The sequence below is a fragment of the Sinocyclocheilus rhinocerous genome, unplaced genomic scaffold, assembly GCF_001515625.1.
Source record: "Sinocyclocheilus rhinocerous isolate Xijiao unplaced genomic scaffold, SAMN03320098_v1.1 scaffold544, whole genome shotgun sequence".
NCBI lineage: Eukaryota > Metazoa > Chordata > Actinopteri > Cypriniformes > Cyprinidae > Sinocyclocheilus > Sinocyclocheilus rhinocerous.
The window spans coordinates 379,748-397,519 of record NW_015658610.1 but is presented as its reverse complement, the minus strand read 5'-3'; the positions used below and the strand labels follow the sequence as shown (position 1 = coordinate 397,519).

The following is a 17,772-nucleotide window of genomic DNA, read 5'->3' as shown; positions in this document are numbered from 1 at the left end:
TAAAACCCCCCCCCCCCCCATCTGAGGGTTGTCCCCTCTAAAAATATGATTAAAAACCATGCTGTGTATTGTGAATAACAATGTTTTATACTTTAAATAACTGTGTAAGTAGTAAAACAACACAAACGGTAAAAATGTGTTTTAAGTTTAGAAACATGTTGAGTCTCCCCCTCCCTTGCCTCACAGTGATTTGGTCCAAATGCCTGCTTTCCTCTTTTACATCACCTAGTACACACACACAAGTCCTGTGAGAGAGAACAAAGTCAATAGTTATGGAACTCCAGTAAGTAAGGATGTCACGGCTATTTTATTCACTTAAACATCGCATGAAGTGATTATTTTCACTTTAATACAGATGATACCAATATATTTTTCGATGAGTCCGCTATTGTTAGTAATAATAACCTTACCTACTTGACGGAAAGGGTTGCCAGGTTTTCACAACAAAAGCAGCCCAATTGCTACTCAAAACTAGCCCAAACTAACCGCGTTTCGAGGGGTCCCCCAGTAAAAATCGCGTTCTGGAGGGTAAAATACACGTTATTGGGGTCACTTCAACCCGCGGACATGAAAAACAACCCGCGGCAACAGTGTTAAAGTATCCCAATTCCACGGGAAAACCGCAGACTTGGCAACACCGTGACTGAAACAACAATAGACTGTAAAAAAAGATGGACGGTCTCCTATTCCTTTCACTATAGAAAAGTGAAGCCAAAGCATCTCAGTATGGCAGCTGCCATCTTGAGTAAATGACGTCATTTGGAGCCAGAGTCTGTGCAGTAGAGATTTGGTCTCCTATTCCTTTCACTATAGAAAAGTGAAGCCAAAGCATCTCAGTATGGCAGCTGCCATCTTGAGTAAATGACGTCATTTGGAGCCAGAGTCTGTGCAGTAGAGATTTGTTTGGAGCCAGAGTCTGCGCAGTAGTGTCGTGAGGTGGAGCCACGTTATCAAACTCCCGCCCAAACTCCTGCAGACCCAGTCAACTATAAGACATGCCCCGTTTTTATAGCATCAAATTACTAGCTAAAATAAAACTTATCACAAAAACAAACAATTGAACATATATCAGCGTGATAACTACTACCTTAAATGACCAAAACCATCTTTCGGAAAATTGTATTGGAAGTGTAATACATTTTTTTATTTTGACTCATGTCCCATTCGTTTACACGGAGAGGGCGGGGTTTATGACCTGTACTGCAGCCAGCCACCAGGGGGCGATCAAAGAGCCCGCAGCTTCACTTTTCAGGACGTGTGAGGCACACCCGGATACAATGGACACCAGCGCGGCTGCTGTGCATCTTCACCAGTAGGGATGGGCGATACCCCTTTTTTTTTTCTCTCGATATGATACCGATATTTTTCAAGGCAGTATCGTCGATATCAATACCGATTCGATACTTCTGCACTAAACTTTTAAATTATGAAATTTATGAAATTATGAAATTATTAAATTACTAAGAGTAAAATGGGCGCGTCAGTATCGATATATCGATACTTCGGATCGATACGCCCATCCCTATTCACCAGTCTGTTGGTAGTGCTGGGCTGATGGCTGGGATCTTGTGTCGCTTTGGATGCTAACAGCCTCCTTCATTTGGAGCACTTTCTGCCCCGGGGTCATTCTCCTGAAGTTCACACTGCCTCAGAGAGTGAACAAAGACTGGACTGGGAGATTCAGAGTGCTGTTGATAAGGCTGTGCGGGACTTTGTGTCATCCTGGTACTGCAGTTCTGTTTCTAAGGGAGGTGAGGGATGCCATGCTGGAGGCGGCCGCTGAACTGAAGAGAGGGCAAAGCAGGTGGACCGGAGGGTTCTAGAGCTTTGTGGATGCCATCTGCAGAGCTTTAGTCAAGCCAAGGAACTCCAACGAACACTGCAAGAAGAGCCTGACCAGTTGCTTTCAAACTCACCAAAACTATGGAGATTGTACAGTAGGGCTGATTTGCCTCACCCTGCCCTGACTGGCCCAACTAACCAGCTCTGCTACCCTAGAGCACTGGTAGATCTCCTCATGCATGTCCTTATTCCCAAATCTCACCTGGAAACACAAACAGGCCGCAACATGGTGGGAGAGCTCATCACCAAATGACTGACGATAACACATTATCAGACTTTCAAGTCATTCTAAACACAACAAACTCAGAAACATGCACCTCGTTGTAATGAGAAGCATGGCAAATTAAAAGAATATGGCCTGGTTTCATAGAGAGGGCTTAGACTAAGCCAGGATTAGGCCATAGTTCAGTTAGGACATTTAAGTAATTTTTATAAACATGCCTTAGAAAAAAACATTACTGGTGTACATCTTGAGACAAAACAAGGGCACTGACATATTTTAAGATCAATCAGTGCAAGTTTCTTTCAGTTGAAACAGCTCAGACTTACATTTTAGTCTGGGGCTTGGCTTAAGCCTTGTCTGTGAAACCTGGCCTATATGTTCTAAAATCAGCTCAAAATATCAAACATGTTTGATATCCTCTAATTTAAGCTAAACAAAAACCTCAGAGTCGGTGCCCATCATTACACTACATGTTTTTTCTGTGAAACCTGTCAACTCTGAATGGCCAAAATCTGCAGACTGGCTCTGAATTTCTGCTGTAAAGCAGCTGTGGCAAGACAATAGTGTCATTATTCAGCTCCAGTCAGTCAAAGTCTTTGAAAAGTACCCCTGAAACCTGATTAAGTACTCCCAGTAACTGGCTCTCATTGGATTTTCTGTTTCTGTTTCAATCTCTTTTCCTCTCGTTCTGTAGGTTCTTCGAGGTTTCTCCCTGTCAGATCTGGAGGGGTTTGTAGAGGAACAGGAGAAGCAGGTGGATGGGGGTGTCAAGAGTCATTATGGAGGAGGAGGACACATGAGAGAGCAGAGACCTGTTGAAAAGAGAGGAAGAGGAGCAGCTAAATCAACCAAGAACTTTAAAAGCCAGAGCTTGAAACCTTTTTTTTATGTATTTTATACTCAAACGCAGATTAAAATTGTGCAGGATAAGGTGACTGTGAACTTTAATTTCACATGCAAAGATATGCATTATGCTGTACGTACAATGTTGAACATCAAACAGGAGAGGGCAGTATAGTGTTGATGAACTACATTGAACTTGTTGTAGCTTTAATTATTTTATGTGAAATCAAAGTATTTATCTGATACAATTTAACCCTAACTTTACACTGCCAAATGTTGATGTTTCAAACTGCTGTGTGTTTGTAATGATGCAGACACTGCCCTGGCAGATATCGCTCTGAATATCTTTTGTTTGCTGATGAAGGACCAGTGGAGTTGGCTGTGTACAGAAAACATCCAGAAAACCAACAGACTGCTCTTTGGCACTTTTATTGAAAGGTGAGGTACAGTCATTTGACAACTCTTATCTTAATTCTTAGTAATTCAGGGGATTTTAATGGTCATTTTTATGGTGTATCCTTTATAATCTACCCTGTGTGTATGTAAAAATGATCAAACTACTAATTAACCAGTAATCACTGCTGGCCATGATGTTCAAATTTAAAGGGACTGTCCACCCAAGAATGAAAATTCTGTCATCATTTCCTCATGTTGTTACAACATTTTCGGTTCCCACTGACTTTCATTGTATGGGAACCAAAACTGTTTGGTTACAAACATTCTTTAAAATATCTTCTATTATGTTCCACAGAAGAAGGAAAATCTTACAGGTTTGGAAAGACATTAAACTGAATTTTCCTTTGTTGGTGGACTGTCCCTTTAAACAGTTCATTGTTAACTTTGAGTAATATGTCAGTTGTTTCATTAAAGCACACTAGAGTTTGTACATGGCCAGAAGCAAAATCAAGCCATTGAATCTTGTAATGTTATAAACCTGACATTACTGTATTATCCCATCATGCTGGCTTTGGAGACAAGTCTGGTTAAGCGACATTATGGTGACCTAGTATGAAATTCTTTCAAGGATATAATCCCCTTTCAAGCTGAATTGTATTTCACAAGACCCTTACTGAACCAACCTTTGAGAAATTTTTTTTTTTAACAATAGCAGGGTCATGTTAAAATTATATTTAATATCACGCAAATCAGCATGTAATTATATTCAAAAATGAACACTTGTTTTGGGTGAGGCTGGTCATTAATGGTTGTCCATTCATTCCTCTGCATAAGTCTCCATCAGACTTTAAAGGAAAACATTTCTAGAAGCATGGAAAGCAGAGCTTCTTATGCATGTGCTGCACTCCACCCAATTAGAAGTAATTGAGGGGCGAAGCGCAGGAAGGTGATTGGATCGCAGCAGGGCTGGCTGATAACTGGCCAGCGAGCTATTCAACAGGATTGCATCTGGTTCAAGAGGCTTGCGTCATTTGTGTGGGCCAGACATATGTAAGCTGTCATAAGCAGTTAGAGAAGTGATGGTGAAAAAATAGCAGCATGTTGTGAAAAGACCTCACAGGCCGCTGTGCCTGGTTTGCCGTATGGTCCCAAGATTAATGAGTCATTTAGTTTATTGATCGTTGTTTATTGTAGTTAAGGCAACAATCTCAGCACCCTACAAGCTGTCTCATGTAGGGTAACAGATTGTTATCTGGTTTACACATGCTTAAAAAATACACAAGTGGTTCTGTGATATGTTTGATAAATGGGTGGTGACTGTATTAGACTGTCTGTATTATCTGATCACCTGTTGGACTTGATGGTGTTTCTTACTCCAAAAGGAAGAATCATAACAATGCATGTGGGTGTATTCACAATTCCTGTGAGCTCATGTCTTCCTCACGAGGATTACAGCATTTTTACAGCATGTGCTGTCACTTCCCCAGAGTACCTCACTCCTCGTGCCAGTGTTAATATTTGTTGCACGCACAGTGAAATATCCTCCATCAGTGCTTTCAGCAGGCCTATGTTTTCCAACACAACTTTAGCTACAATAGATCAAAATTATGCTTTATTTGTTTCTCTCTGAGCATTCAGAGAAAGGTTGTTTATTGGTTTATCAAGTACAGATTCAAAATATAGACGTTACTGCTGAAATTTGTTATCTTGTCTGTAAAATCTATCATAATATATATAGTTTACAATTATTCAAATCTGACTATGCTTCGCGTCGGGTGGTTCTTGGCCTCCACATCGTGCATTTAAAATCCTTTAATGCATGGCAAGCTGTTGATTATCCCTTACTTAATGTATTAACTAACATGAACGAACCATGAACAGTACATTTATTACAGTATTTATTCATCTTTGTTAATGTTAGTTAATGAAAATACAGTCATTCATTGTTAGTTCATGTTAATTCACAGTGCATTAACTAATGTTAACAAGCACAACTTTTTAAATATTTTTTAATACTTTTTTAATAATACAATTTTAATAATGCATTAATAAATGTTGAAATTAACTAAGATTAATAAATGCTGTAGAATTATTGTTAATTCTTGGTTCATGGTAACTAAAGTAGTTAACTAATGTTAACTAATGAACCTTATTGTAAAGTGTTACCATTGGGTTTTAATGCATCATAATTCCGTAAGGTGTAACAATGAATAGATAAGTATTATAATGTATTACAAATATTCATGAGATCGTACAGTGCAGTATAAAGTGCATTACAGTCATAATTAATGCATTAATAGTCAATTTATAAGGCATTATAAATCAACGCTTCAAGTAAAGTGTTATCAGTTTTTGCTTTGTTTTTTTTTTTTACTCTAAAAATCAGTCATCTAAAATAAAAGACATGTCAGTACTAGTGAATTCCAGTGAAGGTGTTTGCATAAAGAGAAAATCATGGTCTTTATTTTGCCCATTAGCATGATTTTTTCTCATGCAAACACCTTCTGCTGTTTTTGCTAGAGTTCAATGTTTTTATTTGATAAAAGAACACAATATAAGGCATTTATTACGATGTTTTCAGGTTATTACGTATAAACGATGTAAGACTTGGCATGTGAACACACTCCGTTACTTTGCCTTATTTTTACAAGTAAATACTGCGGGTAATTCAGTTCCTATAGAATGCATGAGCTGAGCAAAATATATATCACCATGAATGCAATCTAGGTCACCTTGGATAAAAGTGTCTGCCAAATGCATAAATGTAATCTTAAACAGAAGCAGAAAACACTAAGAACTTTCATGCAGATTAGCTAGCCATTTCTTGGTTTCCATTTGTAAACTAATATATGCTCAGATTTTAGTGCTTCATTAAGTAGGCCGTGTGTCTGCAATTCTCCTTGAGGCCTTGTCTGGTCACTTTGAGCATGTGTTTCTTACATTGCCCTATTTAGGTTTGGGATAAAGTTAGAATTTTGGCCTCGCCTTATTAAAACGCGATACACATAAGCCAAAGTTGTTTTTCTGGAAGGTTATATTAGGATGGGCCTTATGTCTGTTAAATGATGTGATAGTTGATGCTGCCCTTGTCTGTATGACATCACCAGAACAGGACAGGTGTTAATTAGTGTGGCTAAAATCAGCATCTTATGTCAGCTGAATCTAAAGCTATTTTCTACGCATGACATCGTCTTAACTATTCCATTTGCAATTACTCCAGCATGTTTTTTCCATGTGGTTTGGGGGCAGTACAACAAATGAAACTAAGCATAATTAGGATTGTTGCAGTTTTAGAGGAATACTTCCTGTAAAAGAGGTGCACAGAATGTTCAGTGTTCGATATGGGGTGAGTGGTAGATTAGTTTAGATGCTGGATTTCAAATGTATGAAGTGTTGATGCAGAGGTTATTTGCTCAGTTTTCTTGAATGGTTATTAAGTACTAGTTTTGGTGTGTGTGTAAATATAGGAATATCTGCACACAATAATGTATTGGCAGGATATATATATATATCCTGCCAATACATTATTGTGTGCAGATATATATATATATATATATTATATATATATATATATATAGTGTATGCAGTGTCCTGAATTCTGTTTTTGTGCTTGTATAATTAATGCTACAAAACTCAAACTACTCAAACTGGTAGCTCTTCTTTTTTAAATGGGAGTGGATTGTAGCCCAAAATTTGAAGTCCAAAAAATTGCACCCATCCATTATAAAAGAAGTCCACACGGTTCCGGGGGGCTAATAAAAGCCTTCTGAAGCGACGCGATGCATTTGTGTAAGAAAAATAAATATCCATATTTACAACTTTATAAACCTTAATCTCTAGCTTCTGCTAACTGTCGTACGCGCGTTCACGAGAGAGTGGCGTCCAGCGGATGACGTAGGACCAGCCCATAAGAGTCATTTGTTTCTGGAAATGGACAACACTGGTCGAGCTGTATAACCCAATTCTCAATAGAAAGATGATTCTTGCCATTATTTTGTGGTACATCATCTTTTTATTGCATCACATTCAGCAAATCCATCAGATTCACATTCACTGAGGTAAAATTGGATTTCTTTTGCTGTGGTGCTGAAGATTGATGGGGGAGCGCCGCTGCTGGAAAGCACTCTTTGAAACTCTGAATATATGACGATGTTACATTTGTTCCTGAAAAAATGCAGTTCCTTAGAGCTGCCGGGTATTCATTCAGTTTTATTTGCCCCCATATAAAATTATTGTCAGTAAGTGGCAATCAGTTTAATTTTTTATTAAGTTCTTTCCATAAAGTATAAAATGCCTACACTTATTAGTTATAAAATGTACTAGGTGTACTAGGAGTTTTTCTACAGGATGTGTGAGGCCCTCATGTCTTCAATCACTCCTGAATCCATCTGGTAAACATTTGACTGTTAAGTACAAACGTCAGCAGAGTATGTCGTTGGGACCCAGAGTTCCGGAAATTTCTAATAATATGTAAACAGGCAACAGATATTCAAGCCTCACTGACCTTCTCTCTCCATCCTGTCTCCTTGAAAGCCAAGACAGAGTTGGCCAGACATATGGTAAGGCTTGTCCTTTTCTCTAACAGTCATTTTTTAGGAGCTTTGCCGTGATGAATTTTGAAATAAAATGTGCGATTGGGATTAGATAAGGGGTTGGAGACTGAGCGAGAAAGACGTCCTCTTTAGTCTCGTCTTCATGTTAGCATCTTGGTCTTGTAAAATAGCCATAACTGTTTTATATATGATATATCCACACTTAAGGCCAGCTCACCGGTGCTTCAGGACAGTCTGTTCATATGACGGCTTCACATATATCATGTGAGAAGACCGATTTCACCATTTGCCAGTAATGTGTTTGTTTAGTTTGGCCAACCGTTTTCAAACTGTTAGCGAGTGTGTCTTATCTGTCTGGTTTTGAACTGAATCATTGGTCCCTCAGCAGTTATTTTTTCAAGTGGATCCACTTGCCACAGGATAATCATGAAAGGTTTCTGTTGGCTGTTCCAGAATTAAGGAGTTTCTCTGGTGCTTAGCTGGAGAGGAATCTGGGAACTTATGGCTCTCTGTGGTTCAAAGCATGTAATGGCATCACTGGGGATGGAACTTCTTCAAACAGGGTTATTATGTAACAGTTTTGGTCCATTTGCTTCCTTCTCTGTGTGCTCAGTGTGTGTGGTGTGCCTTGTCTTTAGCACACACTCTTCATGCTTTGCACATGTACTGTAGAAGAGTGCTGATACAAAAAAAAGCCACTGATCATATAGTCTGACTTGCTGGAATGTTAGAATATTACAGGCACACACATTATTATTTGAAAAGTAAACATTATTGTAAGTGAGGTGCAGATGCCTTGCAGCATGAAATAAATAGTCACCATATCTATTTTCTTAATGCATGCTATTGATCTTATTATTAATGATTCAACCGTGCATATTTCATTTTTGACCTCATAATTTCTAATCAAAATGTAATAACTTGAACTCCGCTCCTTTCTTACTACTGACTGCAAGCTCACATTCAGCCAGCTTGCTGCCATCTAATCAACAACCAATTTCTGCCCTACATTTTTTTCCTTTTTCAATAGTCTGTTTTATTCAAATCTATGTCACAATACGGAAGAAAGAATCTGTTGCTATTCAGTTACATCCCAGCTTTAAGGGCCCAACACTGTTTGCTGATAATTTGTTGATAAAGTTATTGCTCAAACCTATGGAAGACAGTTTACGTTTCAGATATCAGAATATTTCACAATTTGAATTGGAATTTTTCATTATGACTTTATATCTCCCAGTGAGGCTTTATATGTCGCAGGGGCTTCATACCTTGCAGTTGTGGATTTTTATCACCAGCCTAGTGCTTTTAGCCAGTGCACAACATCAAAAGGTGAATGCTTGTACTTCTAGTTGAAATTCCATGTTTTGTAGAACATAATGTGCAGTTTACTGGCCTACAAACAAATGCCCAAATAGGCCACATTTTGCACTTGCAAACCAGCATTAATACCAGCATGTAATGCACACCAGACAAACAACCTGCTCCAGTGTTTTGTCAGCAGGGTGCTGCTGTCCATGAATAAAATGTCCCACTGGAAATGTAAACCAAACGTGGGCCGGGAATGTTCTTGCTGTGTACACTGACATTACTATGAAGTCACTGGGTTAGGATGCACTGGCCTTTTTGATTTCAGTGCTGACGAGATCCTGTTTCGTCCAGTTGCTGGATTTGGAGATGCCGATTAAATGTGGTGGCATAAACACCACAGTGGGTTGTATATTTCTGCAGCAGACCTTGTGTCACCACAAGAGCATCTTGGCCGAATACAGTTGGGTCCTTATGGTCTGTGTGTGTGGAAATCATCTGATGTTCTGTTTTCATGTTGCATTATGCAAGTAATTAATTAAACCTGAGAATGACATCACATGCATGTCTAGTAGTACAAATCTTCTATATAGTTGTAAAGACCGTATTTGACAATATTTGGTGGTTCCAGAGAGCTTGTGTTGAACTGAAATTTGTGCCACTCTGTAAACAATTAGCTTTTTTTTTTTTTTTTGTAATATCTTGCTCTTTACGTTATGACAGGATTTCTTCACTAGTATTAGAGTATCAATAGTATTAGACCACTGTTGGCTGATCTTTCTTAGCTGACACTTCCCAGATTTGCTGGAAATAATTTTGAACAGATGTAGATGACTTACTGCATGAACTCGCTTACACAGTAAGCTGTAAAATCCCAGGTCAAATGAGCAGGTCCCAGTAGATCCACAGATACTCAAGTAAATGAAGATCATTCTGTGGTCTGATGCTGATCATTCTACAAATGGTATAAACATCAAAAATACACTCATTTAAACCCCACTCAAAAAATAAATAAATAAATAAAAGGTACTCCCTAGCCTTATATTTGTGCATCTTCTCTGTTTTTCTAAGACGTGTCAGGAGACATCAAAACAGCAGAAACAAGGACACTCATATGCACTTATAATGAGGTTGCCCATGGTTTAGTTTATACCACAAGGGGGCAGCACAAACCATTAAGGTCTGCGTCTTAACATAAGTTGTTATATGGTTGATGTCCTAGGGATGATTTATAAAGTCAGAGTACCAAGACTACTTCTTCCTTTGTTCCTTTTGCTTAGAGTTTGCCATTTTCAGACAGCTGTCTTTTTATCTTTCTCAGAAATTTGCCTTTTTGTTTGGTGATCTGAAAAATTGGCTGATTGTGTCTTACAGGTACCAAATCAAATTACATCAGTGGCTCTGTCAGCTGTCTTTACTGTTCAGTCAATGGAGAAGTCAAAACACAGCACAGGATATAACAAAATACACCTGAATGGTGGGACAAGCATCCAGCATTCACCATCATTCTGTTTCATTTACACTATTGCCCTTTGCACAAGTGTGTGATCTGGTATTGTTTACTGACCATAAACTTTATTTATTTGTTTGTATGTTTATTTATTTATAATTTAACTGTTTTATATTTGAATATATTTCTAAAATCTAAATTAATCCTGTGATGGCAGTGATGTGATTACTTTAGTCTTGAGTGTCACATGATCCTTCAGAAATCAGTATAATATATGGATTTGCTGCTTAGTTTTTTTGTGGTAACCATGATACGTTTTGACTTGAACTGAATGAGGTAAACGTCAGTAAGGATGTTGAAATGTGTGCAATGCTTTTGAAGTGATCGGTTGGGACTGAGCTTCTCTTTTGAACCTGTGTGTTTCTGTTTTGTCTTTTCCCTATTCCCTTTCTCTTTCTGTCGGTTTCTTTTACGCACACATACATACACGTGCACACAGAGATTGTTCGATAAAAACCTGTCTGTCAAGGGGTCAGATTTGATTATTTTTCTATTTATACTTGTACTAGAACAGATTGTTGTGTAACCCAACACTTTTATGGTTTTTGTGTTATCTGAACTAATGCCTCACCATATTTTCTTTTACGTCTTGGCAGAAGACTGTGTGATGAGAATCAAAATCAATTCTTTTTAAGTGAGAGGAGGTTAGGTTAAAGAACGCAATGTGGAAGTACAGTACTTTTTTATTGTGAAAGAATACTTGGACAGTGATCATTTGGAGCTGTTAGATGTCTCACAGAGGTTATATGTCACGTCTTAACATTTGTTTTTCAATATGATTCAGAGCAGAAACACTGTCAGTCAGGTATTAGCAGAAATTCTGTATGTCCACAAACGTTCAAACGATTAAAAATATAAACAACTGCTTTCTGTAATTGTCTCGGTTTAAGAATGATCTTTGCAAAACATTCCATATTTAATTGTCACTATAGCATAGTTTCATTATCCAAAAATGAGAGCTATTGATTTTGATATGAAACTCTCCTTTAATTCAATTTCTTTACATTTCTGTGAAGTTTGTCCTATTTTATTCTTTGTCATCTAATCAGCTGCCCATCTCTCTTTATCTCTATCCCGTGGATGTCCATTCTGTCTCTAAACTTTCTAATGCACCCTATGTAGTCTGATTCACAAACAAATGACTCTTAAGTGTTGGTTCTTTTAATGAATTGTTCAAAAGTTTGAATCAGTCTGGAAAATTCTTCTGAATGAATTCACTGAATCCACAGAGTATCCTCATTTTTATAGCTTACCCTAATGCAATGAAACTATAATATAATAATAATTGATTTTGATATGAAACTCTCCTTTAATTCAATTTCTTTACATTTCTGTGAAGTTTGTCCTATTTTATTCTTTGTCATCTAATCAGCTGCCCATCTCTCTTTATCTCTATCCCGTGGATGTCCATTCTGTCTCTAAACTTTCTAATGCACCCTATGTAGTCTGATTCACAAACAAATGACTCTTAAGTGTTGGTTCTTTTAATGAATTGTTCAAAAGTTTGAATCAGTCTGGAAAATTCTTCTGAATGAATTCACTGAATCCACAGAGTATCCTCATTTTTATAGCTTACCCTAAATGCAATGAAACTATAATATAATAATAATATGACAAGGGAAAAAAATGTGTTATTTGTTACCTCATATTTTACTGGAAGGTTTTTGTGGTCTGGATATTGATTACCTATATTTCCACAATGCAGCATGCTTATTTGTTTAGTCTGTGTGCATGCACATGTGAGGCATTGAGGGTATGTGTTTGTGTGGCAGTTTCCGCTAAAAAGTATTTCGAGTAATGTATATCAATCATATTCAGTTCGGAATGACAGTTTCCTTCAGTATGTTTGTGTGTATGTCTGTCTCAGTGTTTCTGTGTGTATGTTAGTGTGTAGTGTAGAGTAAACACATCATTCTGGCCGCTATTTCTGGAGAGGAGGCACGCGACCCTGGAGACCGGTTTAGCTCCCCACTGTCAGTCACACAGATGACATGTGAAGAGCTCAGGGGACACGCGCACCACACGGCAGAGAAATGGAAAAATAAACAGATATGTTCAGCCAGCTGTTAGCAGAACACTGGCCCCTCCTGACCCAACACTTTCTAACTCTCATGCACTTGTGGAGTTTTTTTTTATTTCCTTTGCCTGATTTTAAAGTGTGCAGAGATCTGTTTTAGTGGTGAGGCTTGGTGTGCATAATATTAGCCTTGAGATTTCAAAGAAAGTAACAGAGGGATAAAGATAGAGGAGATGACAGGGCCCAGCTGGAGTGACAATGAATAGGTTATAGTCCAGTGCAGTTGACATTCGAGACACATGTATTTTCAGACAGGAGTGTAGGTACTGAAGTCTTGTAAAGACTTTGACTTGAACTGCATATGCCATTACATAACAGATTTTTTTTTTTTTTAAGTCATGGCCTTACTAGGACTGGCTATCGATATAGATTTCCTCATTAGATGAGATTTACAAGCTCACATTTTGATTCAATGTTTTGATTTAATTCCCATACATTTTGGTATTGGGCTATTATTTTGAGAATTTTGAGAATTTCACTCTCTGCTAATGCTTATTCATTAAAAGAACCAGCTCATAAGAGTCATTTCTTTCAGGGCTGTACTGTCACGCTGTATGATTTTGACTCACTAAAAAGAATCAGCTCATAAGAATCAATCGTTTGGGGAATCAGGCTACACTGGTCACGCTGTATGTTTTTGATTCACTAAATAGAACCAGTTCTTAGGATTCATTTGTTTGTCATTTGTGCTACACTGTTCATGCTGTGTGCTTTTCATTCACTAAAAATAACCTGCTTATTAGAGTCACTTATTTCAGGAATCGAGCTACACTGGTCATCATGCTGTACGTTTTTGATTCACTAAAAAGAACACGCTCATAAGAATTATTTGTTTTTCGGGAATCAGGCTACACTGGTCATATACAGAGTCTTATAAGAGTCATTTACAGTTGAGTGAGTTGGACCTTTACATCATTTTATACATAATTCGCTTCAAACTACTTATGCTTCCTTAGAATGGTATACCGTATCAAGAAGTTTATTTGGAAACTCCACAGAATCCTAAGGTCTGCTCTCTTATTTTGTCTTCCTGAGGGGGTTAGACAAAAGTATAGCCCACCTAACCAGTGCCCCGTGCTGGGTGATCTACCTGCGGGTTCTCCAGGATGCAGTGTAGCCCGGGGGTGAGCTGCCTGCGGTGCTACGGCCAGAGAGGAGCCCAGAGCAGAGAGAGAAGACGAGACTCTAATGCCTGCACTGCCTCATGCAGCTGTTCCCAGGTCAGTTCATACCACAACATTAGAGCCACTTGATTAGAAGATCTTCAGAATGAATGAGCTGGATTGCCTTCATTACCATTTAGGCATGTTTGACAGTCTCATGGTACCTACCATTGTAACTGGTGCATCAACAGCCTTTATTGCAAGCATTACATACTGACATAAAATTGTTGCTTGTGTTTTCTGTGAATTGTAGAGTTAATTAGAGACATGCTTGGCTCTGAAAAATTTAGACTGGTGTGGGAGCATGTGCTGGAATCTCTACAGGACCCCAGTATTAACAGGTTTTATACTCTAAATTCACAAAATAATCTTCAGTGATCTCTCTTGTTGCTATACAGTATAAACTCAATAGGCTGGAAATAATTGACTGTTAACAATTAACACTTGTTGTTTGGTATGGGCCCATTCAGGCACTTGGTTTACTGTATTTTTGACCTGCTGCTGGAGTTCCTTGTTCCAGAATTTTCTGAGGAGACATTCCAGAGGTCTTTACTTCCGAGTGTCCCTGGGGATGTAGAGAGAACACCATCATTCGCCTGAGGACACTATGTTTCTTTTCTTCCCTCTTTCTGAATACATTGTTTTCGAGATGAGGACATTTGGATGTTTTTATCAGTCTGGCTTATCAGTTTGGCTGGCTTTGTAGACAGATGTTTTTGTCTCACAGTTTGTATCTGACTTTCAAACTCGCTGTCTATTTCAAATGGGTTTGGAGTATGAGTTCAAAATAAGGTTTAAGGCGCCATTTTGAACTTAAACAATGTGTGGTCCTTGAATATTGAATATTGTCCATTCAGATTAAATTTCAAGTGATCTTCATTTCACATCATAGTCCTGACAGGCCGCTCGAATGGACTCTTGAATGTAATTGTAGTACATTTGATATATTTATACAGTATGCACCTTATTCAGGATGGACGCTGTATTGAAAACGAGGCTGTGAGGGATATGGCATGCACTGTATTAAAGTCCTAAAGCACATAATTTTCACAACTTTCAAAACTGTTGTGCACTAAAAGTTTTTTCTGAAAGGCGTTTCATCAGCAAAATAATCGGTATGTTGTTAAACACGAGTACAGTTCATTGAACGCACTGTACTTCTATCCCTCATAGCCTCGTTTTCATTCCCGTTAAAAATTAGATAAGGTGCTACCCTGACTAAGGTCTATGTAAATAGGACAAAGGAAACTAATATTTAATTTCAGTTTAATGTTTTAATGAATTTTATTTAAGATGTTATGTATATTTTATCTTAAGAAATGTTTGACAGTTCAACATAAAATAGAACAAAAGAAAAATTAAATGCACCATCCTATGTTCTGTTTTTAATCTCTAATGTTCTTTCTCTGAGCCTTATTAATTGCCCAAAACTTTTCCAGTAATCAGTGCATATTGCAGAGCAATACTCATCGAACCTTTATGGAGCATAATATTTTTATTCATATTATAGCAAATACACATCAGCACACATTTTCCAATATTTCCTGTCTGTGAAAACACAGACGTTTCAAATTCTTCATGGACATTATCATTTGTCAAATATAAGATTTATCATTGCTGGGAATAGACCTATTTTTTAATTGTTTAATTAGTAGTCTCTGCTCTGTGTACTTTATAGACAAAACATGAAGAGGGGTCAGTGAAAATCCCTTCTTGGCAATCTGGTAGTTTGGATATTTTTGTCCTCCCTGTGATTCTTTCAAATGAACAAACAGCAGATGTACTATGTTGGTATGTCTAAAAGCATTAGTATTAAAAGTATTTATTTACATAAAAAGGAATAATAATTTTGCCGTTATTGTATACACTGTCATTCAAAAGTTTGAGAATAGTAAGTGTTTTTATTTATTTATTTATTTATTTGAAAGAAATTAATACCTTTATTGATTCAAACTGATCAAAATGAGAGTGATACATTTACCATGTTACAAAAGATTTCTATTTCAAATAAATGCTGTTCTTATTAACTTAAAAAAAAAATGAATCACAGTTTCCACAAAAGCATAACTGTTTTAATATTGATTATAATAAGAAATGTTTCTTGAGCACCAAATCAGCATATTAGAATGATTTCTGAAGGATCGTGCGAAGACGTGTGAAAACTTCAACTTTGCCATGACAGAATGAATTACATTTTAAAATATATTCAAATAAAAAAAGTTATTTTAAATTGTAATAATATTTCACAATAATGACTGTTTTACGGTTTTTGATCAAATAGACTTCTTTCAAAAACATTTAAAAAATCTTAACCCCAAACTTTTGAACAGTAATTTATATGTCTTACATTTTGTTTTATGTATATATTATTCAATTAAATTGAATGAAAAGATTTCTGGAATGTTCCACACATTAATCTTCTTATGTCACTTACTATAGCAAATGTAGTATTTACAATATCTATATTGATCTTAGTGAGATCATATATTTATCACTGGTGATGGAGGTTAATGGTAAAAAACGTAGTCTGAGAGTAAACAGAGCCCAGCAAGATTGTCAATGGAGGAGCAGAATGAGCCTGCAGGATTAGATTAATCTGGCTGCTGAAACAGTGAAGTCCGTACCTAAAATGGCCAGACTGCTATTTCCACGTCACCTGGCCTTGCAAGTCTAGTTTCAGAGTTGGACCTTGTTTTAAACATCTGTAACTAAGGCCAGGTTTATTAAGGAAGCCAGTGAAGCAGAATTAGATTTAAGTTTCTTGTTATTTTCATTCTTTCATGCATAGCCATCAAATGTCTGGTGTTATAATAAAATCCATGTGTTATTATTTGGTGGTTTGCTAAACACGCATGCACACATTCTAGAAGAACTTTGTGTACTTGTCTCAGACGTTGGTTTTGAAACCTAGCTGGATTTGCATGCTAGATTTTCAAGTGTGATGACTGCATGTTAGCAACAGGTGTACAGAGACTTCAGATTCAAACACCAGATGTAATGCTTTCAACAGTCTTTTAAGAACAATAGCCAGAAGTAAACAGTGGACAACACAAGAATTTAAACAATTGTCTGGAAGATAAAGTTTTATTTATAGGTATTCCTTGTATTTGCTCATATTTGTGAATAAACACATCCTACTGAGCTATGGACACTGGGCAAATACATTAAATATAAATATATAATAAACAATGACATGTCATACTGCATGTCAATATTCATAGTTTATTCTTGTTGTATCAGCAATGGAGGCAGTTTTCCACATTTATCAATTACACTATTTATATAAATGGTTTCACTGTGGATCTGCATTCACTGTGTTGTCCGATTATTATTGCCTAAATAATGTTTGTATTGTGTGAGGGGCATTTACTAGAGCAGGTTAAGATTAATTTACATCAATTCTAATAGGTGACTTTGTTTCTTCATCTGGACAGATTTGGAGAAATGTATCATCACATCATTTGTTCACCAATGGATCCTTTGCAGTGAATGGGTGCCGACAGAATGAGAGTTTAAAGAGCAAATAAAAACATCACAATAATCTATGAGTAATCCACTGAACTCCAGCCCAACTATTAACGTCTTGTGAAGTGAAAAGCTGTGTTTGTAAGAAACATCCATTATTAAGGCATTTTAACTTTAAATCGTTGCTTCTGGCCAAAATACCAATCATTAATAATGCTACAAAGTCAATCCCCTGTTGTCCTCTCACATCAAAATCCATCAACGTATTTGTTTATAGCTGTTTTGGACTCTTTTCGCTTGTAAACAGTGCATGATCTGTGCGCATTTCTCTCTTGAATCAGACAAGACAACTTTATTCACTGAAGAAAGTGTTAGAGGATTCATAGCCGGAAGCA

The 17,772-nt window shown here is 37.2% G+C and overlaps 1 protein-coding gene and 1 pseudogene across 1 annotated transcript in view; both read left to right on the top strand.

Moving 5' to 3' along the window:
• Window positions 1–17,535, top strand: part of LOC107722791 (uncharacterized) — a 19,204-nt gene extending 1,669 nt beyond the window's left edge. Inside the window, exons 3-4 of the transcript XR_001637841.1 lie at window positions 13,706–13,709; window positions 17,524–17,535. The gene's annotated coding sequence lies outside the window, so the exon portion shown is untranslated. The remainder of the gene's footprint in view (window positions 1–13,705; window positions 13,710–17,523) is intronic.
• LOC107722760 (sorting nexin-19-like) lies at window positions 1,526–14,512 on the top strand (annotated as a pseudogene).
• Window positions 17,536–17,772: the final 237 nt, after the last annotated feature.